Source organism: Bactrocera oleae, chromosome 2, assembly GCF_042242935.1.
Source record: "Bactrocera oleae isolate idBacOlea1 chromosome 2, idBacOlea1, whole genome shotgun sequence".
Classification (NCBI taxonomy): Eukaryota; Metazoa; Arthropoda; class Insecta; order Diptera; family Tephritidae; genus Bactrocera; species Bactrocera oleae.
In genome coordinates, this window is record NC_091536.1 from 59485217 (window position 1) to 59509397 (window position 24181).

The 24181-nt window shown below is 33.4% G+C and overlaps 1 protein-coding gene and 1 long non-coding RNA gene across 3 annotated transcripts in view; both read right to left on the bottom strand.

Moving 5' to 3' along the window:
• Positions 1–24181, bottom strand: part of LOC106618971 (uncharacterized protein DDB_G0288805) — a 47773-nt gene that overhangs the window by 20004 nt on the left and 3588 nt on the right. The gene's annotated exons all lie outside the window — the stretch shown is intronic.
• LOC138859031 (uncharacterized) lies at positions 1431–2178 on the bottom strand. Its single transcript, XR_011398066.1, has 3 exons — positions 2006–2178; positions 1799–1956; positions 1431–1718 (listed from the first exon to the last, which is right to left on the bottom strand). It is a non-coding gene; the product is annotated as an uncharacterized lncRNA (long non-coding RNA).

Genomic DNA, 24181 nt, shown 5'->3' on the forward strand with positions numbered 1-24181 from the left:
TATAATTATAAGAAATGTCAAACAAATAACTTCGACCCCCCTTGGTAGTTATAGTGTTAAGAAGAAAATAGCGTGAGCAAAAGCTGACTTTGATATCTTAAAAACTGAGGGTTCAGTTCGTGTATATACAGACGGATACATTGCTAAATCTATTCAGCTCGCCATGCTAATCATATTTCATTAATATAGGTATATATATATACAAACTTCGTGGCAAACTTAATATACATGGGATGGGATATTCATGGAAAAAATTAACAAGCAATCTAATATTTGTAAGAGTTTTTTGTATTGGTAATAATACACAAGGGATTATCCGTCTACGTAATATATACGAAAATATTATTTTAAAGTGTTTCTAATAAAGTCAATTTATTTTCAGTATTAGCTTAATTATTTGTTGCATACCGAAACGTCATCCCATAACGTATAATGATTATCATATCAAGTATCAAACACTTGAATCTCGCTTAATTTAAAGTCCCCTTACTTCTTCATTTAATTGATAGTGCAAGTTTGTTCATCACTGTTGAAAAACCCGAAGTAGTCTAGATCTTAGCACTACTATCGTAATTGTGAGTATAAACTGATCTACTATGTATTTTTTCCGGACTAGTGCAGAGGTAGTCACGAAATATGTCATTTGAGTGCTCTGGCTGAGTTTCTTATTTCTACTGCTGGGAACTGTTAAAGCCACGTACCCTTGTAAAAATACTTTGAAATTAAGCAGCACTCGACCTCAAACTGTTTTAGATATTCATTGCCACCAAGAAATCGAGAGCAAAGTTGTCTTCTTATTCTATTCCGTTTTAGTCTGCCCTAATGACGCTTGTCTCTACTTACCAAACATACCTATATACAAACTTAAATACATACTCATGCGATACACTTATGCTCAGTGAATAGCAAAATGTATAGCCATCCTTTTAGTTGAAGTGGATTGCTAACCCATTTTGGCTTTGTAGTTTTCGTCGGTGTTTAAACATTTATGATGAAGATTTTCTGGGCTTTGTTGAAAACTGTTATAAATTATTATATGTGGTGCCATTAATTTTCAAACTAATTCTGCCAAAGTCGTAAATTATCAATTTTTGTCATTAAAAGTGAATAAAATGAAGCAGAAAGTTTTAAATTATTTCGATTTGTGTCATTTTCAGAATATTTCGGGCCAAAACCACGGTCAGCGCAATTGACATTAATCAAAACTTATTTAAATTTCAACATTCGGCGGAAAGCTTTTTCTTTTAAATAGAATTCAAGACAGTTACAATGTGATTTATTTATATCCAAGGGCTTCGTGCATAATTTCAATGCAAATTTATGCAGTTGCATGTTTTCTTAACCGAGTACTTTTAGCAGCGAATGGAAGTACGTAAGGAAATACAAAACTATTTTTGTTAAATGTTTTCGAATTTTAATTGCAGAACTACTTCCGCATTGTTCCAAGTAATTTATTACAGTGAATTAAAAAATAGTAACAACAACAACGCGCGTACACAGAACTTCCTCGCCGGTATTTCTTTCAATTGTAAAATTTTAAGGCAAACAAAAACTCAGTTAAACATTGTGTAGGAACTAGTGCACTCATATGCATATTTTAAGTACCTATATACATACATATGTATCTGCAAATAAAAATAAATGGCAAATATGCAATCAAATGTTGTACCTTTGTTGTTCGGCCTTTGCCAGGAATCCTGGATCACTGTCATTATCGACTACAAATTGTAAATATAATATATAAATTGTGTACGATTTTTTTTAAAGACTTAATTAAATTAGACTTAAATAATCTCACTTTGAGCGTATTTGCAGAATCGTCTGTCTGCCTGTTAGTCTGCTTCTCGTTGCTTTGAAGATCATAATGAAATTTCACATAACTGACACCGCTATAGCTATAGTATGACAAATGGACAAAGTGGGGTAGAACTTGTGGTTGTGCTGGATTACATATCGCTAATAAAAGAAATCAAATTGAGTTAAGGGCAAAAGTTCATTTTATTACCATGGATGAACTTCAACATTTGACAACTGCTGCAATCGGATAAATCCCAAAACTGGCGACTGCAGAAAGTTGTGGAGTTTGTACCTTTGTGAACAGGTGTGCATATGTAAAATTCGTTAACTCTCAATATATATATAATATTTAACCGATTAAATTCAATTTTAACTGCAATAACTTATTTGATTTTGAAAGTGTAGACAACGACAGTTGTCAAAAAGGTTGCTGTGAATAATTCTTCTCTTTCGATTCGCCATACGCTTAGTTTTTCGAATTTAAAATTAGCATATTTTTTTACTGTGAGAAGTAATACGGCCCCATACGATATACGATGCTAGCCTGTGTTTGGATGGTGTTTTTGTCCATTACAAATGCAGCTAACGAGTGGGAAAATCGATTTGAGATTTGCAGCTGCAATGGCAATATGCAATTTATAACAGCAATGAGCAAAAGCAACTGGGCTTAATTGTACTGTGTTTGCAGCACGTTTCGAACATTACAGACGTGTATTTTTTTCTATGACAAACAGAGTAAACGACATTGCAGTCAGTCATTTGCACTTCTAAACCTACTAAAATGTACATATGAGCGAGCGAGACATACAAACTCATATATTGAAGTGTGACGTAAATTTTGTATATGTCTGTATATAGGAAGGTGTTTTCAACGACCATGGGTCGATGTTAAAACAGAACAAAACAAACATGATTTGTTCTTAAAGCCCCACCAACCACATACTTTTTATTGAGACCTGTTGGTATCGCCATCATTTTCGAACATCGGGAAGTTTACTGGGCCAATTTAGAGCTGAAGGCATAAATGCCGGCTAGCGTGTGGTGGATTTCAGGCTATTGAAATTTTTTGTATATATTTAATTTTAATATATAAACCCTGAATCCAATGATATAACTAATATTTGTTCGAAACTATTGCTTATGTACTAGTTTGGGAACTATTTACATACATAAGTTCATAGAAGCGCATTTTCACATGTTCACCGAATCTTCAAATAGACACAACTCTGCAGCGTCCCCCTTTGGTGTCCTTTCTTTCTAACACCACCTGCATCGATTTGATTGTTCGTAATGTACGGTGAATACTGTCTATTAAAGCCGTCTCTGTGCATCGCTTTGTGTGCATTTGATTTGTTTGCATTTCTATCTACATATATTCCTCCACTTTGTATTTATATGTGGGTTCAACCGGATATGTAGTTGTAATACTCTGGTAACAACTATTAGCTGTTTTGTAAAGTCATTATGGTTGACTATTTGAGTGAAAAAGACAAAGTAAATGCAAACAGTTTATTCAGACAAACTCTAAAGGGGGTTTAAAGCTGAAATAATTACTAAAGGTTTCAAATTATATTTGCCATTCTCGTCTTAGCTATATAGAAACAAATATATAGTAGAATCAGATATATAGTTTAATTGTAATTTTTGTTTATATGGGTCAGTTTAATATAAAAATTTGTGTGACTCCAAAACTCTTTGAATTTAGCTTAAATGAGTGCTAAATGATTAGGTTTAGCGGTGAAAAAAACAGAAACAAGAAGGACATCACCTTAATAGATACTGACGTATCCAAAATAATGGTGGGAAACGACTGGTGGAGATGTATACTTTATTATTTCCGAATGGGCAAAGCTTTATACTCCTAAGATTTTATTTAAAATAGACGATCCAAAGAATGGGAAAATGTTGCTTAGGGCTAAATCTGGAGAATGCGGTGGATTTGGAAGCAATTTGAATGCTGTTTTCTTAAATTTTCGTTTTCAATAATTTGTGAACTGTATTCCATTCATCGAAATTTTCATTAACAATTTCGTGTGCATAGACATTTTTTTCATATCGTTTGAGTGCCATTTATCTGGATCGACTTCATTTCATGGTAATCCAAAATAATTAAATAATTATTTTGATATTTTTGATCGGAACAGCCTCTTTTGGACGTTCTTTGGGTCACAATTTTACAAACCAGAATAATTTTTTTTTATTATTTTTATAATAATTATAATTTTTATTAAACAAGTAAGGAAGAACGATGTTTGTGTGTAACTGAACATTTTATATTTTAGAAATTTGCAAGGATATAAACCGGGAAATACTTTCAAGTGTTGCCAAAATTTTGTGATATACGTTTGTATTGGAACATTTATTATTCGAAGAAACCGTATGTTTTATAAGCCCATGTATAATAAAAGTCGTAGACTCACTTATTTTTATTGTTTCGTGTCGGAGATATTTATATCAAAACAAACTTTATTAATTCAAATGAGATGTATGTGATATAAACTTGAACAAAGGGGCTAAATTTAATATATTGGATATATAAAGAAATATTCAACAAAATATTCGGAAGTCCCTATATTATTAGAGACATGAGCTTTAGGACAAGTTCTAGATCAATTCGATTCATTTTCAACATTAAACCACATTTTTTTTAAGAAATATACTATACCGATATTTTTGGTAAGAAGTCAGCCATATTTGGTATCTTGAAAAATAATGGTTCGATTTCGACTATTAAAATATACTTCGCATGCAACGTTCTATTTCGATAACATCATTAGCTCTCAATTTATATGTATGAAGAGTGAAATAATCTGATCGATTTAAAAATTGTAATATTATAAGTAAGAAATAGACGTGGTCGTAAGCCGATTTCGTCGTTTTTCACAACGTAACATAAAGTCAAAATAAAGTTATGCACCGAATTTTGTTGCAATTGGTCAAGTAGTTCCTGCGTTTAGGATTTTAGCTAATGCTGGGTGGTGCCACATCCATTGTCCAATGTTGCCACCGGCTCCTATGAGGCTCCTCCGTTTCATGTAGAATGTGAAATTTAATGATTCTGACGTACTTATTTAGTGATGAGTCGTAGTTTTAGTAGTTTTGAACTTAACCATTATATGGAGAGTGGGCGTGGCTTTTATCGGATATGGTTGAAATAGCTTAAGTAATTCGTGAGATATTAACATTAAACCTATTAGAGAGCGGTGTACAGACCACTTTTAAAAAGACAACAGATGTAACAGATTCATACTTCGAAGGCCTGTACGAAATGACAGTTTTGTATCTTAATTTTAGGCTTAGTCCGATACCACTCATATGCAATACCTGTTACTCTGTACGAACATGAGATAGGGCTTGATTTTTGGAAGTCTCTCATACAAATATGGGCGTTTCAGCTCGTCTGCTAAAATGATATTGGGAGAAAATAGACCCTGCTAAATAAGAATGGAAGAAGTACTGATCGACTCCTTCGTGCGAAATTATCGCCTATACCGGAAATCATATTGGGCATTAGGGGGAGCATGGAAAAATACTATAGGGTGTTAAGAAAGAGCCAATCTGACTTGACTGTCGGCTAACACAGTGTCTGATGAATGCCAGCTTTCCAGCTAGTGAATATAATTTTTATCTACTTGAATAGACACCTGTTGATTTTAACAATTCCACCACCATTAATCATGTTTCTCGTATGAACATATGCTTTCAGAAAAGTAAAATTCAGAAGTATCGTATTTTGAAACCGTTTACGACATATTGATTGCTTGTCTGCTGCATGGAATAAATTTAACTGAGACCTTCGAGTAATGGCCTGACAGACAGACTAATAGAAATGTGAATATTTAATGCAAAAATAACTGTAATTTATAGGAAGAGGACTAGGTGCGATATGTTGGTGTAGGTCTGAAGTAAAATTAAGTGAAATGATTTATAACTCTCGTCAGCTTTCACTCATTGCATGTCAGAGGCGGCGCAACAGTATTCCATAGGTATGTACATATGTTTGAGTTTCATCGCATGTTTATCGCCGGTGGCTGTTGCATTGCTGTTTGCAATTCAGCCACAATAAATTTCACCAACCGGACGTACAGAAATAACAAGTTGGCCAGAAATGTCAGTGTGTGTTTGCACAGTAGTTGTGCGCATTCATGTATGTAGCAAAAGCTTGCTTATCACGCCTTACTATCTACCAGCCAGACTGGCAAATTAATCCTTTTATGTTGACTAGACTGTTGGCATACACGAAATACTGCACGCGCAGTTACATATGTATTTACACCTTTTCACCGTATTTCATACAAACCGTCCAATACTCAATTAAATTTTACTGGTGTTTAACCTTAACTACTGGTTTTGATCGATATTTGAGGGCTTTAGTTTGATTGCGCTATCATTCATTAACCATAAAGGCAAGTCCTGTAAGTCTGCGGTGCGAGTGCTTTAACGAACTTCCTAGTTGCTTGATTCCATCAAATAACCCTTTATATATATGGGCAAAATCAAACATGTAATTGCTCTTTTATTTTCACGTTGCAATCACTTCCTTAAACTTCTTTCTGCAAGAGCTTTCGTTATATCCATACAAAAAATGGTACACGCCTGGGATGATTTCGCGACTTTGTGACTAATATCTTTTTTGATCGTTCTATATGGAATGAATTGTTCCTTTTTGAATTAGCATGTCCTATGAAAAGTCTAATAATACCTTTTTTTACGTGAAAGCCTCAAATAGAGAATAATCTTAAGGGGTAAGGCTAAAGTGTAATTTCTTGTACAGGGTAACATTGAAGAGAAATGTCAACAAAAGATCAACTAATCTATCCCCAACCCCATCTTAAAGATATTTCTTTGTGACTAATTAATACCTAATTGTATCTTAAAGATGTGGGTTGGAGGCTAATACAATCCCAATTGTACCCTATAGAGAGTAATTCGGATGTAACTATTACTTTCTTTAAATAATAATGGTATAACTTTTGGCAGGGATATTTTATAAAAATTTTCCTATGTGTATGTTTGCTTAGAATGTTTATTATTATATGTAGCTGCATTAGTTGAAGCACATCCATATTTCAGTTATACATATATGAACAGTTTCTAGTGTACCACCAACTATTTCCAATTTTTTGTTTTCCATTTTAGAAGTCTTCTTACTTTGTTAGGAAAACCCTTGTTCTTCCTATTTTTCGTTTTTCCCTTACAACAGCAAATGTTGGCGACTAGTTTCAAGTTTCTTAAGTTGACATGCTGCAATCTCTTGCGGTACTCTCAAGTATGTCGTTTTATATGCATTTTTAAGCGACGCAACTGGAATATCGCACGCAAAGGAAGATAATATTTTTTAAAATGTGGCCACGGTATACAAATTTACTAGGGTGTCTATTATACTTTTATTTTATTTGGATGTGATCTAGGTTCATTAAATACATTGACACTTTAATTCGCGGTAGTACTATTAGACAAAGTAACGATATATTCTTCGAACAAATTTTTCAGACTGACCATTGCATATAGCTACAATACAAGCTGAACGATCCAAATCAAGTTCTTTAATGAAAAACTTTTGTATTTTTGAAGCCTATTAAAGGTGCAAACAAAGTTAACCTTTTTGCTTGTAATATGGAATAAAAATTTGGACATCTTAAGTTAAATTGATATATTGTTAAGTTTATAATTCATCGTTTCCCACGATATTTCTCATAATTTAGTTTAACTAGCGTCGAATAACACTTGGCCTTATCAATGGTGTGCTCGGAGCCTTCGAATCGAATTTGTTTTAATATTATAATACTTGTACAACTGCAAAGCCCTTCCAGCTTTATGTGATGTTGCCAAAACTAGTCAAACAAGACATGTCTTCTAATAAGCGATTAGATTAATTTAATTTATTATTTAATGTGTGCAAGATAGCTGAGAAAGCAGGTATCTTAAAGACCGCGTGTTTGATATTCTCATATTGCCATGAGAAACCTATTCCGAAAAAGTGAAAACTGTCATATCGGCTTGAAAGGTGATAATTACCGTTTTCGGGGACTTGGGTTACAGAAAAACCATGAAAAAAACGTAATTCCAAAAAAATAAACAGTGGCATTTGGTAAAGAAAAAGTGCTTGTAATTGGCCGTGTTTCGACATCAAAAAACGATTCCGAAACCGGAAAATTTACAGTTTCAATTTGGTTAATTTATATACTCCGCCAAATGCTTCCCTGGATTCCTTCTCTGGATCCCTTCCCTGGATAAAAAGTTTATTATAAATTAACTATTTGTAAAATTATGATTTTCTCAGTTTTAGGTCTGTCAAATTGCCGTTTTACTATTGCAAACCAATTATTAGAATATTTTTAAGAAAATTTATGTACAACTGATTTTTTAAAAGAAAATTTACGTACAACGGATCCATGTGTTTTTTTTTATGTATTGCGAACTGGAGCTGTTCGAGAAAATTCATGCACAGGTTTGAAATCTTAGTGACGATGGACCTAAAATAAGATTTCATAGTTGCAAATGCATAGCCATGCCCTAATGCGATACGATGTAGACACTTTTATATATATATATGTTTATGTGTGTGCGTGTGTGGCTCTTGGGGCAGATCCCGTTGACAGCCACTGGCCGAATTAATTGCAACAACATACTCGTATGTGTACGGCTGCCCGAAAGGTTTTTCTTTGTTGTTGTTCACTTAGTCCTAGCTATACAGTAACTAACATTTTGCATATTTTTAGTTTTGCTGCATAAACAGTTGAAGCTTCGTTCGCAAATGTTGGCGCTCTTTACTTGACATACTCTTGCACTTTACTTTTTTCGATTCACGCATGGCGAAGAAACTTTTACTTGCTTCACGTTTTTAATTAAAACCATATCATATACACGTTTATTGTAGCGAATGAAAGCGATATGAACAACACATACAGCACACACGCAACGTGTACACATATGTATGAATGTCAGATTTTATTTTCAATTCGAATGATGCCTATCTGCGCACATATTTATTTCAGTTTTTAATTTTACGGTAAAACATTCATTTGCTTTAATTGAATTTTTATTTCGTTTTATAGCATCGGTTCATTTCGGATAGGATTGTGTGTCAGTCAACTGGACACACCGTTGGGTATGATATGAAGAAGTTAGCTTTTTATATAAAATAAATAACGATGTATCATTTATATCATGTATATCAAACTGCATACCAAGGGTTAACTGTTCTATATTGCTACTCACAAGAAATCGTGGCGGTAGCAGAGCACTTCGTGTTTGCAACTCATCTAATTGCCGTTCAATTGTATGAAGAAAGGATAGAACATGGCTGCACCTTTTTTCCGAAGTCAGCAATTATACGAGTTTCGATCACGTAGATATTCTTTCTCATTAAGATTTCTTACATATTGACCAATAAATTTGGTATAAAGTCAACCGGAAGTTCCAAAATATGTATATTAGGTATATGGGGGCTACCATAAATGTTATGGTGTTAGCCCGATTTTACCCATTTTTGGCATAAGGAATTCTATTTGAATTTATAAACATTTCAAATTGATCGATATGTTCGATAAACAATCACCCATATGCACTAGAGTCCATATATTTGGTTTCTGGGTCATTGAAAAGTTATAGTCCGAGTTGTTAAAATTTTTGAGCATAGAATGACATACATTGAGGGCTCTATTTGTGCAAAGTTTTATTGTGATAACTTCATTGATGTTTGATTTATACTGCATATTGTAAAGGGAAACAATAATATGGAATTTAAACATTTGTTATATAGGAAGAAGGCGTGGTTGTCATCCGATTTCACACATTTTTACATCGTACAATTTGGATAACGTTACACTCCAAATCTGGTCGAAATTAGTTAGGTAGTTCCTGAGATATAGAACTTCACCTAGAGGTGGGCGGTACCACGCCTTTGTTAAACGCTTACACTTGCTCTTATTAAGACTCTTCCTACCACCTTGGTTGTGAAATTTTAATGCTTGTGGCACATTTATTCAGTGAGTTATCGCACTTTTAGTAGCTTGCAACCAAAGCATTATATGGGGAGGGGGCCTGGTTATTATTATTTGATTTAACCCATTTTCACAGTATATGTACAAAGAAGTGCTAAGAAGACTCCTTACCTGCAAATTTGGTTAAAGTACCTCCTAGTTAGTTTGAAAGATAGGAACATTTAACTATAACGGGGCAACGCTCACCTTAAATAATTTTTAGCCTACCGATGCCTCGTGCCACTGCAGTCTCCAAATTAGAGTTTTGTATGTTAATTAAGTGCTTAGTTATGTCATTGCATAGGCTTTCGTTTAATGGCGTTTTGTGGGCGTGGCAGGGGTTTGATAACGATCAGCTGCAATCTCCCTTGGGTGCCAAGGAACATATACATATGTATGTAGCAAGTTTCATCAAGATATCTAAAATTTTACTCAAGCTATCGCTTGCACGAACATACGGACGGACGGACAGACAGTCATTCAGATTTCAACTCGCCTCGTCATTTATAAAAAAGTACAAATATTAGGTCAAGTAAAAAGTTCGTTCGGTTTTTTATTGATTTTTCAAAAGATGATAACTTTGTGTACATTTGTCCGATTTAAGTCAAATATACGCCGTTTTATTCGTAAACTTGTTGCCAACGAGATGCCAACTTCATTATACCCCTCTCGTAGAAGACTGCATCCCTATTACCAAAAAACTCGGAGAGCCAATTTTCACAGGCCTCTTTTGAGGCCAACTTCTCACCATTAAGCGCGTTCGCCATGGACAGGAAAAGATCGTAATCACTTGGTGCCAGGTCCGGCCTATAAGGTGGGTGCATTAGGACCTCCCATACGAGCTCCCGGAGCTTCTGGCGCATCACCAAAGACGTGTGTGGCCTGGCGTTGTCCTGATGGAACACAATTTGGCCTCTGTTGATCAAAGATGGCCTCTTCTGGATGAGTGCTGCCTTCAAGCGGTCCAGTTGTTGGCAGTAGAGGGCCGAATTGAGCGTTTGGCCATCGGGGAGCAACTCGTAGTAGATGATTCCTTGCCAATCCCACCAAACACACAGCAAAACTTTCCTGGCCGTCAATCCGGTCTTGGCCACCGTCTGGGCTTTGACTACGACCGTTTGCGCTCGATGTTGTCATAAGTGACCCATTTTTCATCTCCAGTCACAATCCACTTCAGAAACGGGTCGATTTTGTTGCGATTCAGCAGCGATTCGCAGATGGAAATTCGGTCTATCGTGTTTTTTTGCGTTAGTTCGTGTGGCACCCAAACATCGAGCTTCTTTTTGAATCCAAGGTTATGCAAATGGTTTCAAACGGTTTTCTTGCTTATCTTTAGTTCCTCGGCAATTAAATAAGTGCTCACGTACCGGTCAGTTTCCACTATTTCCATGATTTTATCGCAATTTTCGACGACAGGCCTCCCAACGCGTGGTGCATCTTTGACATTGAAATTACCGGAACGGAACCTAGCAAACCACTTTTGTGCTACTACAGTATCGGGCTCATAAACTAAATTAATTTTTTCAGCCGCTTTGGCTGCTTTTTCGCCTTGATCGAAGAAAAATTGTAAAACATAGCGAATTTTCTCTTAGCTGGTGTCCATCTTTGACGAGCGCTCACAACGTACTGAGTCAATCAATCGAAAAATTGTGTAAGGTAAGCTCTTAGCGCGAATAAATAGTTTTCAGCGCCGTATAGTATGACATGATGCGATCCGTAACACTAGTACTATGGACAATAACGTCAGCTCTTAGATAAAAACCGAACGAACTTTTATATAATAATATATATATGTTACTCCATATGCAAAAAAAAAAACCTATAATACTCTGTAGCAACATGTTGCATGCGAATAAAAAGGTGTAGTTGGTAAAAATGGAACAATTTTTCTCCACTATTGTAAAATGGGGAAAAAATACCAGACCAGCTATTACATAAGTGAAAAAGAAAATTTTTGGATAAGGAAAAAAGGTCGAAAAGTTAAAATTTCGCTTTAAATGTGGAATTGCGTACGTTAGTAATTATTTTAAGTATTCTAGTCATATTTTAATGCAAATTTTATTTTTATACCCTAAGCAGGATATTTAGTTTGCCACCCGGAAGGAAATGTCGGATACCCTATAAAGTATACATATAAATTATCAGCGTGATGAGCTGAGACGATTTACTCATGTCAGTATATTTGTTTGTTTATATTTCTGTCAGTTATTGAAATATAGCTTTGAAATTTTTCACACGTCCTTTCCTCCCCAAAAAGCTGCTCATTTCTCGGAACCGCCTGGATTATATCATGGATTGTCAGCACTTCAAATGCGAAAATTTTAACGTACCCATTTAACTAAAAGTTATCATCATTGAATATTGCATACAGACGCATATTGGCATATTGCACCATTTGCACACGCTATTCCGGAGCATATTTGTTGATTATAAAAAGGCAAGCCAAGTGGAGAATAAATCAAGTAACAGCTATTAAAAAGACCAATTGCGAAAAAAGGATTGTCTCGTTGAAAACCACAAGTCTAAAAATAGCACCCTTTATAAACCCTCCCAAATTAATAATAATTCACTCAATCAAAAAGATCATACACACAATCCGCTCCTTTATTGAAGTATACAGGATATAGCTGCGATCTGGATTTTATATTATAATTTTTTCTCGCTTCATTAAAATTGTTGTATGGCTGAGCCACTCCTACACTGCTTGAAAAACACCTTCGGAATACAGCAAACAAGTTTATTTATTTTTCACTTATTAAAGGAAATACAATTATAAATAATTATATTACCTATAAAATATAACAGCACTAGCGACAAGGCCTTCAGATGTTTGTTTCATTATTTGATATAGATCTTATTCTTCATCATTCTCTTTATGTTTGGTGCTTTCAAGAAAAAGTTTTTTTGTATAATATTTTTTAATCAAACTAACTTTTTTATGTTCCAAACTTTGTCAAAGTGTGCAAGTTATTGCTATTTGTTAATAATTATTCATAAACGCAACAGCATTTAATTGAACGAGAACAATTAAATGGATACTTTTTCCGTAAATGCCATTTAATTGTAGTCAACTGGCTTCATTGTCAATCGAATAGTCTCACATAAACTCGCACATACGCATATGTGTATGTAAATTAACATCACATAGGGAAAATGCCTTAAATTATTTGTGGCAATTACTGTCACTTGGCAGCATTTGTTGCCGTTGGCGCTATTTTTTTTGCTGTCACTGTGTGAGCCACAGACGGCGGTATAAAGTTGGCATGCAACGTTATGCGGTGTCTGACTTGACTTAACTATTGCGGCATGTTGAAATATTTGCTATAAATCATCTTTATATACTACTTACATACGGTAAGTATGCATGTATTGATATTATGTATCCGTTCCATCAAGCACAGGAACATGCACTATGCTGCCAAAATGCATTTCGTTATGATACAGTTTTTACTTGTGCTCAAATGCAGACCATACTTTTAAGAGACATTTCGGTTTGTTCAGAGGGCCAACAGATAACTCAATTCTTTGAATATTTAAAGGAAGAGTTCTAGGAAGTTGGAAATGCATGCATTTTATGGTAAGTAAACTTTTTTGACAAAATTACTTAACACCTTTTCCGAAACATGACAACATCTATCCGAATGGCCTTCTTCGTGTTTTTCAAATGGAGACAATTTGAAATTGGGACTGATTCAAGCGATCAATCTAATGACTTATCTCTTTCTGCGAGCCATGCACAACTTTTTAATGTCTCCTATATAATACACTTACAAACTATTTTCATAAGCGTGTAAGCGTCCATTTTTCCCGCTTTTGCCATTCTTCGACGGAAATGTTGAAAGCTTTTGGCATTTAAAGTGGCTGCATAATTTGCAAATTAGATTTGAGGGCAATTATAGTACGATGATGGTTGAAATTCTACTTTTTGTCAACAACAGCAGTTCAAGCGGCAACATGTTGTTGCCAGCTGACTCTATACAAGTATAACAAATTTCTCTTTAATCAAGTTAAATGTGTACATCAACCGAAGGGAAAGCTAAAGTATCAGAAGTGTATATACTAGAAACAATTATGTTGCAAAGAGAAAGTATAATAATATAAATTTATAAATGTATATAATATGTGCTGAAGGCCCCTGAAATTTCAGTTTTTTAACCTTTTGCATTAACATTTTTATATCTAAAGCAAAAGCATATTCTTATACAAAATTTGGCGCTCTATAAAAATGGTTTGGTTTTTTCCATAAAATCATTCCTTTAAAAATTATACGCTGTTAATACTATCCGAGTGTATATATATACTGCACATATGGTGTATAGTAAATTTTTCTTATCCTTTACGGAGGATAGTACGCTTTTGACTAAAAAAGAACCAAATTATTTTGTTTTTTATAATTGATATTTTATATCTTCAGAAAAATTATAAATACGAATTGTTTTTTTTTCAATTAATCTTAGTAGATTTTGAGATTTTCACTATTGTCGCATTAGCAACACAGAATCTATAAGACACTTCTACAAAAGGTTAGTGCATTTAATGTATGACTTTAACTGCCTATAATTTTTATAGGAATGGTTTTAATTATTTTTGTAGAGTGAACACTTTTTTATTATATATATATTATTTTTTCAATGTTGTAGGTTTATTTGCTTTGGAGATAAAAAGTTTAATGCATAAAATCAAAGATTTTGGCTAATTTTGGACAGTTCAACTTTAAAAAAATGTTCTTTCTTAAATTGGATGTGTTTTTAGGCGGCATTTCCACCGCATTGAAATTCTTTCTTTGTACGGCAAGTGAATCGAATTGGTTGGGATTACTTGGAATCACGCTGCATGAACTTGTGGGCGGTGGAATATTATATACTATACTAGTTATATTTATATATTATATATGTATGTAAATTATTGTTTTCAAAGGTTCTTGACAATTTGTTGGGCCTTTCGTATAGTTCCTTAAATGTCTAAAAAAATAAACAAGGAGGAGTGCGAAAAATCAATTTACGTTACACATAAGTCGTCTTTTATTTTCATAATATATAGGTAAGCTTATTAGTTTTGAATGGGAATGCTCACGTGACTCTAATAATCGTTGCCTGCCAAAACTATTGTACTTAAACCCACTATAACTAAATATTATATACACCTACGGATAGTTATACAAATATACATTGATACGCTGGTAAGAGCGTTCCCAATCGCCAAGTAGTTAATAAAGGGTAATGATGTTCATACTCAAATAATGATAATAATAGGCCACTTAAATTCACTCCACTGCCAAGTGCATTTCATTTTTTGTTCAAATGCATTCGTAGTTTGCAAAATATTGCACCTTTTTGAGTTGCTGCCAAATCGTGTGCATAAAATATTCCAATTGACTGCCATTTCGCTAATATTAAGTACCGTTAGTAGCACTTGAAAAAGGTAGTGGCATGTGCATTTGTAGTGGTAGATTTTTATTATGCATTTGCTTAAACATTTTTAAACAAATATATTATTCTTTTGTATAAAACTGTGTGCAAGTGCTGCTGGTACTGTGATTGTGAGTTCACAAAGAGATATAGAAGAACAAGTAAGGAAGGGCAATGCGAATGCTGATTAATATTATTTGTCTCGCCATTTGCCTGTGTGCGCGCATATATTTTCGCGTGTCTTCAAATATAATAAATTAGAACAAATAAAACAATGATATAGTTTGTACTATAAAGGGGCAGGGGTAAATGATTAACTAATTATACACATTTTGCTCACCATGGTTTATTTCATACGTTTTTTTCAATTTTGTTAAGCTATCAATAGTCTTTTCGGCATAAAGTCAGCAATATAGTATACTCGGTATTGGGAGATTTGATTATTTTTAGTGTCAGTGCCTATGGTACATCCGGATATACCTTTATTCATGATCGTTTCAATATAAATATACCGATTAGTTTAAGGCGAGACAAACAATAATTAGTTAAACAAAAACAGGTAAAAAATACCTTACAACATTGTAAAATAAAGTAAATTTTTGATAAATTTTATTGGGTTATTATATTATTATTCACTGAACAGAGTATATTAAGTTTGGAACGAAGTGTGTAATACCCAAAAGGAAAGCTCACAGACCTTATAAAGTAGTTTCCAATAAGAGTGATATGATGTTTTTTTCAAAAAAAAAAAAAAAAAAAACACTAATTGTTAAGGAAATTCAAATGTTTTTTATTTAAGGTGAAGTAGTTCATGAATATATTGTGGATTTTCTTCGCACTGGAATCGATAGTTTTGTTTATTTACCGCACCACTCAGATGAAAGTGAGCCTCATTGGAGAAGATGATTTGGAGAGAAAATAGTTATCGTTTCCAAGGTGTTCCAAGGCAAAATCAGCGAAATCACGACGTTTACGGAGGTCGAATGGCTTCAGTTCTTGAGTGAGAACAATTTTATATGGGTACAAGCCCAAATCCTTTCTTAAAATCCGCCAGGTTGTGGTGAGTCAGTCCCAATTCTTGAGAACGTCTTGGAATCGAAAAATTGCGGTTTCAGTAACACTTGCCTGAACGGCAGCAATAGTTTCATTACTATGAGCGGTTCTTTGTATTATTGGCACTTGCACATTATGTACAGAAAATGTACGCTCGAAATGCATAACAATTCGACGAATAACTAGCACAGGTGGACGATTATTACGACCATAAAATGGCAAAAGCGCACGAAAAGGTGTAATTATTTTGATAATAAAATTAAATAATTTGTAAATGTTGTTATTGAGTATATATTGTCATGTTGCAATTGTAAAAGTTCCTGAATACAAAATTTCAGATCAAGACGTATTAAAAATAACCGAAACGACACATAGAAATCATATCATCCCTATTGGAAAACCCGATACATGATCAGCGTAACGAGCTTATTTTTGTTGGACAATTTTTATAGCTTCATATATTTAAAAACGTAAATCCATAATAAGCAAATATTTAGATATGTCATAATACAGCTTTAGAAGCGAACACACATTATATGGTTGAATTTAATTTGTTTGAAATAAAGAACAAATTAATTCGTTCATAATCATAACTTCTTCCAAAATTTTTAATTTCATGGAACCTAATAATCATACTCATACCTCTATGCTTAAAAAATCCCAGTATTGCGTTTGTATATGTAAATTTAAGGATGCGCTTTGTTGAATATGTAGAGTAATCAAATATTTGATATGAATAACACACATGAATGTTGCGCATACGCCCAGTGGCCACAAGAACAATTTGCATTTTTCATATTGTTCACAGCGAAGAGCCAATAACGGAAAATTCAAATTCTCCTTGCGCCAATATAGGACACAAAAGACGTATTTGCAGAGGAATGTCAAAGCGGTGTTTATAAATACATGCACACACATATCTTGTATAAATAAATATATATACATATGGTACATATGTATTTGTAACTCACCTATGTGTAGTGTTGGCGAGAATGCAATAATAGTGTTGCTGTCGTGCTACTGAAATTTTGCGCATATATAAGGTTTCGGAGAGTTTTCGTGTGCAGTGTTGAAGAAATAAAAAAATTAAGAAGGGGGTACAGCGTTGGAAACAAAACAAAAATCCATTAAAATGTTTTTTAAAGTAGATATACATTGACCAATTACGGGATTTACGCATTAACGGCTTCGAATTTTCTTCGAATAAACGAACGAACTATTTCGCTTTGGTTGCAGCGCACCGTTTTTCTCATCAGTGCTCATTGAAAAGCAAAAACCGCTCATAGGCGCTTACAAATTAGCGTTTATCAGCCAATTCGCTTTGAATGGGAGATTCACACGCTTTGAATATTGAAATTGGTTTTTGACTATTATTGCGGTTTGCGTTGTTCCCAATGTAATTGCATTTGCTGTTGTTTCGTGGTCTAAGCTCAATGGTATTATGAGTTTAATAAATGATCTGCCGTTATGAAAAATGAATAATCGTGCTTGTATGCACATGTGTCTCAGTTAATTTAATTGGATTTAAAAGAATTATTTGTCTTAAGGTGAGCACGCCTTTGGTATATGAAGTGGGTTAGATTCCAATGTGTGTGTGTATTTGATCTTTAACCTACAAACACTTTATTTCAAATCAATTATTTAAAATTTTATTTTTTATTGAGGGTGCGAGTGAAAAATATAACTGTACACTGATAAAACAATTTTTCATCATACAATATTTTAATTACATGTATTTATTTTAACTTAACTTGCGGATATATTTTATTTACGCTTGGGGATAATCTTTTACAAATATGTCAACCGTTTTTATACCCAGGCAAAACTCTAACCAGGGTTGTAAATAATACATAAAAAGGAAGTGAATTAATATATGAGCAAGTTTTGTTTTATTTTGTAATCCCAAATACGGAATTAAACGTTTTTTTGTAATTTTAAAAACCGGACTAAAAATAAAAAAAAAAGAATTTTAATCTCAAGCATATAATTAACAATTAAAAATATATTTTTTTTAAATTTAAATTAAAAAATTAATATTTAACTTTTAATCTCATCATTGGGAATTAAGAAAAAAATTGGGATTAAGAAAAAAAAAGTTAAATATTAATCCAAAATTTTTTAATTAAAAAGATCGCAACTCTGACTGTAACTTTGTAAACGATGTAGTGGAAGTGGTTTTGATGGCTATTTGGCTCTGGGCAAAAACAAGAGATAATTAAATTGAAGTTTATTAAAATTTTGGAAAGTCCAGAAACTGTAACTTATAGCATTATTTTATCAAAAAGGCAAAGCTTTCCTACTTTCGAAATAAATGATTATTCAAAACAAATATTTTATTAATATAGTAAAAAACGTTATTTTGGTTAACCATTCTTTTGTCATATAATTAACGATAATTAGTTTTTCTGTCACTTCTGATGATTTTTCCCCTTAGACAGACAATTTTTTCTTCATACGATTAAGTGGGGACTTATACCACCATTTGTTATCAATTAAAATCAGTTTCGATAGATATTTTAATTTTTATTGTATGAATTAAGAATCATTAATTGCGAAATTAGAAGTCTCCTGGCGTATTCTTTGGCTATATTTGGAACAGATTTCATAAAAACTCTTATGCGAGTCTTACTCTAATGAAGTTTGATTGTAACTTTCGTCTCAAGCAGTCAGCTTATACGAATCATTTTCAATATTTACGGTGGAAACCTTAGCAGCACAGCCCTCATGATAATGAAAGCTGTCAAGCAAGCGAGATTAAGCGTCAGTCAGTCCGTACCATAGAGGAGACTTAAATGTCTTGTTCGTTCGAATAGAGTAATACTTATTCCGGCGCTTCCATGGAGGAGATACAAGATGGGAGTAAGTTAGGTTTAGCGGATTAAAGTTCCGCACTCCAGCTTTCGATGTCTCCCCACTCCAAAACTATAATATATGCTAAAAAATTATTGGATTCAAACTACAAAATTTGATTTTCTTAAAACCATTAAAATTTTACTCATGTGGCACTTTGAAAAATTGCACAAAGTATACAAGTATAAATTTCGTCTGCGCTCGAAGCTTAGCAAACCTTACTCATTCGCTTTCATCTTTATTCCATTTTTCATATTTTCGTTGGTTATATCTGAATTAAAGGCCGTTCTGCGGTCTATTTTGGTAATTTTTTGTTGCATAGCTGCTGGCGATAACGGCAAGTGCTGCATCTACAGCTTGATGCTGCAGTTGAAGTAATTTATATATATTTGTACTATATATTATATATACATATACATATATCATATCTGTTATTTAGGCGGTGTCATTTAAGGTATAGGTATCTGATGAATATTTATTTTTTTTAGTGAGACACATTTCAAAGTGACGAATTTAACTTGGGAAGGCTGCGAGTTTTTTAAATAGAAAGTCCGTCAATTAAATAAAAATAATAATTTATCAATATGATTGTTTATATATACATATATAAATATAAAGTATAAGATATTTTTTTACTGATAATTTATTTTTTTGAAATTTGGCCGAATTGCTCAATCTACCTGATGAGTTTACATAACTTAAACCATTATTGTATTATTTCTATAGTTCTGTTTATTACTTCCAAAAAATTATTTCTGCTGTTACTTAAAAAAGGATTTGTATCGACAGAAGAATTAAAGCATATACATAATATATGTATGTTTTCTTCTTATCCCAGGCCCACAATTGATATTTTTTATAGAAATTATTGAGAAATAAGTCGGTTTAAGAGATAATCTCAGTTCCACCGAAGAATTGGTCCTACAGAAAATTACTTCGTTAAACTTTTTAACTAGTCCGTTATGTGGACGTAAAGCTGAAAATACTTTACAAGAAATTCTTATGCAAATAAGTTCCCGTGTTGTCTTTTTTTTCAGTTAGCATGAATTTGTAGGATCATCCTCGCTCATGGAGATTTTCGCGATAAAAGTGATTTCGAAGATTAGCCCAGTAGACGCCATTTTGTATCAAAATTTCAATATAAAGTTATACACTAAAATACATTTTGAAAGCAAAGAGTAATTAGATTACTCCCTCCTTAATAACGGATTAATTTGTCAACGTTTTAAAGGCTGTGGACGTGCCTAACCCATTAACCATAATGGATTATTTTGAAATGTTTCAATTTTATTTCTGTTATATCTGCCCAGCTTCCTCTTAAGATTGATTTTATTTTCATTATTTATTTCGAAAGTGCCGAATATTTTTAGGGGATAACCGAAATTCATCCCCTTCGTTAGGTTTTGGTGGTATTCTGTATACAAGTATATATAGACTTACGAATAATACAACTCACTTTCTCTTGAAGAAATTAGTTCATCACCTTTCTTGTGCACAAACTTTTTTAGAGGTATGTAAAGACGGCATGAAAACAAAGGACTATTAAAATAAATGCAAACATATGATGTATACTCTGCAATCTGTGTAATAAGCAGCATCAATTGTGTGAAAAGAATAATGAAAATCGGCATAGTTAAAATAATGCGCGCCAGCCTTCAGATAATTTTCTTCACAGCACCGAATGGGAACATCCGCCCTTCACCATATCCAATAATTTGTTTTTGCACATGGACAACTATTTACATGGATGCATATTTGTTGTTTTAACAGCGGGACGTAAAATGAAGGGTGCACTATGGAGACCATTGAAATAATGAAAATCGCACACTCGGCATTATTTCACATCCACAATGCAAAATAACCATAAGTGTGGGTATGTATGTATGTGTATGCAGTGGATGCATAGAAAAAGTGTTAAAAGTGCCATTGTCTCATTGTTAGTTGCGGCACACGCGACAATAATTGTTATGTGATACAATCGTTGCATCTGAGATGCAGCACCAACCGCCCCGCCACCGCGCCGTGACGGAATATTTTGGAAATAACGAACGCCCTAATATACATTTGCTCTTAAGTGTGCTATTTTTATGAGAAAAACCGAACTTTTAAATGGTATGTAAAAGGGAGCTCATTGGGCGCTCACTGTGAGTGGTAATTAAAAATATTTTAGTCACTGTTGTTTGCTAAGTGTGCTCAGGCTTATGTGTTCGTTGTCGCTGTGCGCTACTGTGACGGCTGCTTTAGGACTAGTATGAGTGAGTTGCATGGGTGCTGTGTGCACATAAAGTGTTATCCATATATCTATGTATGACACTGTCATTTACGATTTTCCTTGTATGAGTGCTAATAACCCCACAGTTGATTCGACAAGTTTGAATTCGCGATCTAGTGGGAAGGATTCATGAGTACTTGATTGTATTTCTACCTCACAGCATAGCATTGAGAGATAGATAAAGGGTTTTTTTTCGATTAGCGGTTTCTTATTGGTAGCTAAATTTAAGATTGTATTTAGGGCATAAAAACTATTAATTACATACAGAGATGGCAAAACACCTGTACAACACAGCATTTGACTCCCCAGATGGTAAGAAAAGAGTGATCAAATATGTACAAAATGTCAGAATGGCCATTAAGAGCTGACATGCATTTATTTTAATCTGAATTCTACACGCTTTAACGAATATGCAATTGCTTCTCTAAGGAATTATTTTATTTCTTCATTGATTGGAAACTCTACTGATTCCAACCAGAATGATCAAAGGTTTATACATTTCTGCTTTTTCTTCTTCCTATATATGTATATATATATATTAGGGTGTCCGCTATTTATCAAATCGATTTTTTAATGCAAACGGCCCCTGGAGTTTTACGTTTTGCCCGTGTCGTATGCGCAACACAGAATGGCATGGATGTTCAGAAGATTTCATGCATAAGTTTAATCGCGTATAACATTTAAAGGAATGCTTTTATGAAAAAAAGTCAAGAAATTTTTTAGAGAGCAGAGAATTTTGTGCTAGAATATTATCTTTGTAGACCTACTTGTTTTTGAGATAAAAAAAATTTTGCAAAAGATGAACAATCCCATGTTAAATATATGAGAAAAGTAAAACGTTTTAAGCACGATTTATAATGAAAATAAAGAACGCGCTTTATTTAGGACGAAAACTGAAACTTCACGTAGCGTTGCAAGAAAAATTAACTTGGGAAACAAAGAGCACACTATTTACTTCTGACCAAGTTCTTCCCATAACGAAATTGAAATGAAAAATACCTTCATACATTCTCCAAAGATTTTATGACATGTTTTTATGGTGTTTTAACAATTGCAGATTGATTGAATACAAAGTTTCAAAAATGTTAACAGATTTCGCCTCAATAAAAAGGGTTGCGAGTTTTTTAACTGAAAATTTTAGAGTATGTATTAACAATTCAATTATTAATCCTAAAATCGGAATTTAAAATGGCGAATTTTTTTTTACCTCAAATTCAGAATAATAAATAAAAACATATTTTTTAAATTATATGCTGGTTTGAAAAAGAAAAAAAAAATATTTATATGCTTTCACTGAAACACTGTAATCAAAGGTATTTAATGTAAACAAGACAAAAAGTGCAAGTTATGTTGAATTTGTATTAAAAAATAAGCTCTCTGTTTACAAAGTTAATTTGCTTTAGCAAGTATTCCTGCGATTCTTGCGATGAACATTTTTTTCAATCCAGCATTTAGGATTAAAATGATCATTTTCAGTTTCTTATCCGATTTGTCGAATTAATATATTTATTTTTAATTTTTTAATGCGGCGTTTAGGTTTAAAATTTTAACATTATTTTTAATTAAGATTTTCGGGATTACATAGTGAAGAATATATATATTTTAAATGTTTAGTTTATTATCTTGCAATGCATTATTTGCAACCCTGCTTGGTGGTGAATAGAAATTTAATTAATGTCATACAGTGACAACATGACAATATGAGCGAATCAAACTATCTTCACATTATTTTATAACAGCGCTATAATCGTCACTCTAATGGTTTTGGAAATACTGTTCCTCAGAGGTTAAATGGAACTTATAGCAATCTGAACACGATTGAGCGGTACGGTATATAGTTTGATAGAATATTTTTTTACAACAGCAAAAATTATGGTGTAATAAAAAGGGAAAAGAGACTTAAACTCGAGAATTGATTTTCGAAATATTTATGATGAAATAAATCAACTTTCTAAAACAACCAACATTATGAATGTACTGTGCAATTACAATACCACTGTCTTAAAGTTTTCAAGAATAATAAAATTCATGCTAAAACGGTACCCCATAAAGGGTTTGTACTAGTTCAAACTACCCTATGGTAACTATCTTTTTACCAAGTTATACTTATGAGTAACTATATGGTATGTACTTCGTGAGCAATGAAAATATTATATTTGGACGTATCCTCCTCGTGGTTAAGTTATATAATTGCGAACTGGCGTTGACGTGTTCAGTGTGAAAATGTAAAACGACCGCGAACTGTAATAACGGCGTAGAAAACCAACAACAGTTCACAACAACTAGATTTGTCCTAAGATACACACACACACACCAGCGTTGAGGACAGTCACGCGCTGTTAAGTGTAGAGTGAGATCCACCTGAGCAACTCAAACATACGCACCGCTTCGAAATGGTCTACGCAAGTAAAAATAAACTCTGTTGATTTCCAACTTGTATGGGATATTTGTATGGGTGTGGTGGCTTCTTGGTGTTGGCGCTGCTATGGCAAAGATCAAGGACATTCTTGCGTCGTCAGCCTCAAGTGCGCGATGTATGTTCTTTTTACAACAAAGTGCAAACATCAAGGCATACAAATAGGCGCTTGGGTATGTGTGTGTGGCTATTAACAAACACACACACAGTTTTTATGACTGTGTTGTGCAAACAGTTTTTGCATACGCAAAAGTAAGCAGACGACAGAAGATAGTTAAAAAAGAAAATAAAATATTGCAAATGTTAAATAAATAGTTGCAGTCATGCAGAAAAACAATACAAAGAAAGGAAAGTAATAAGAAATAAAAATGCAGCTTACACGCACTCACACACGCCGATC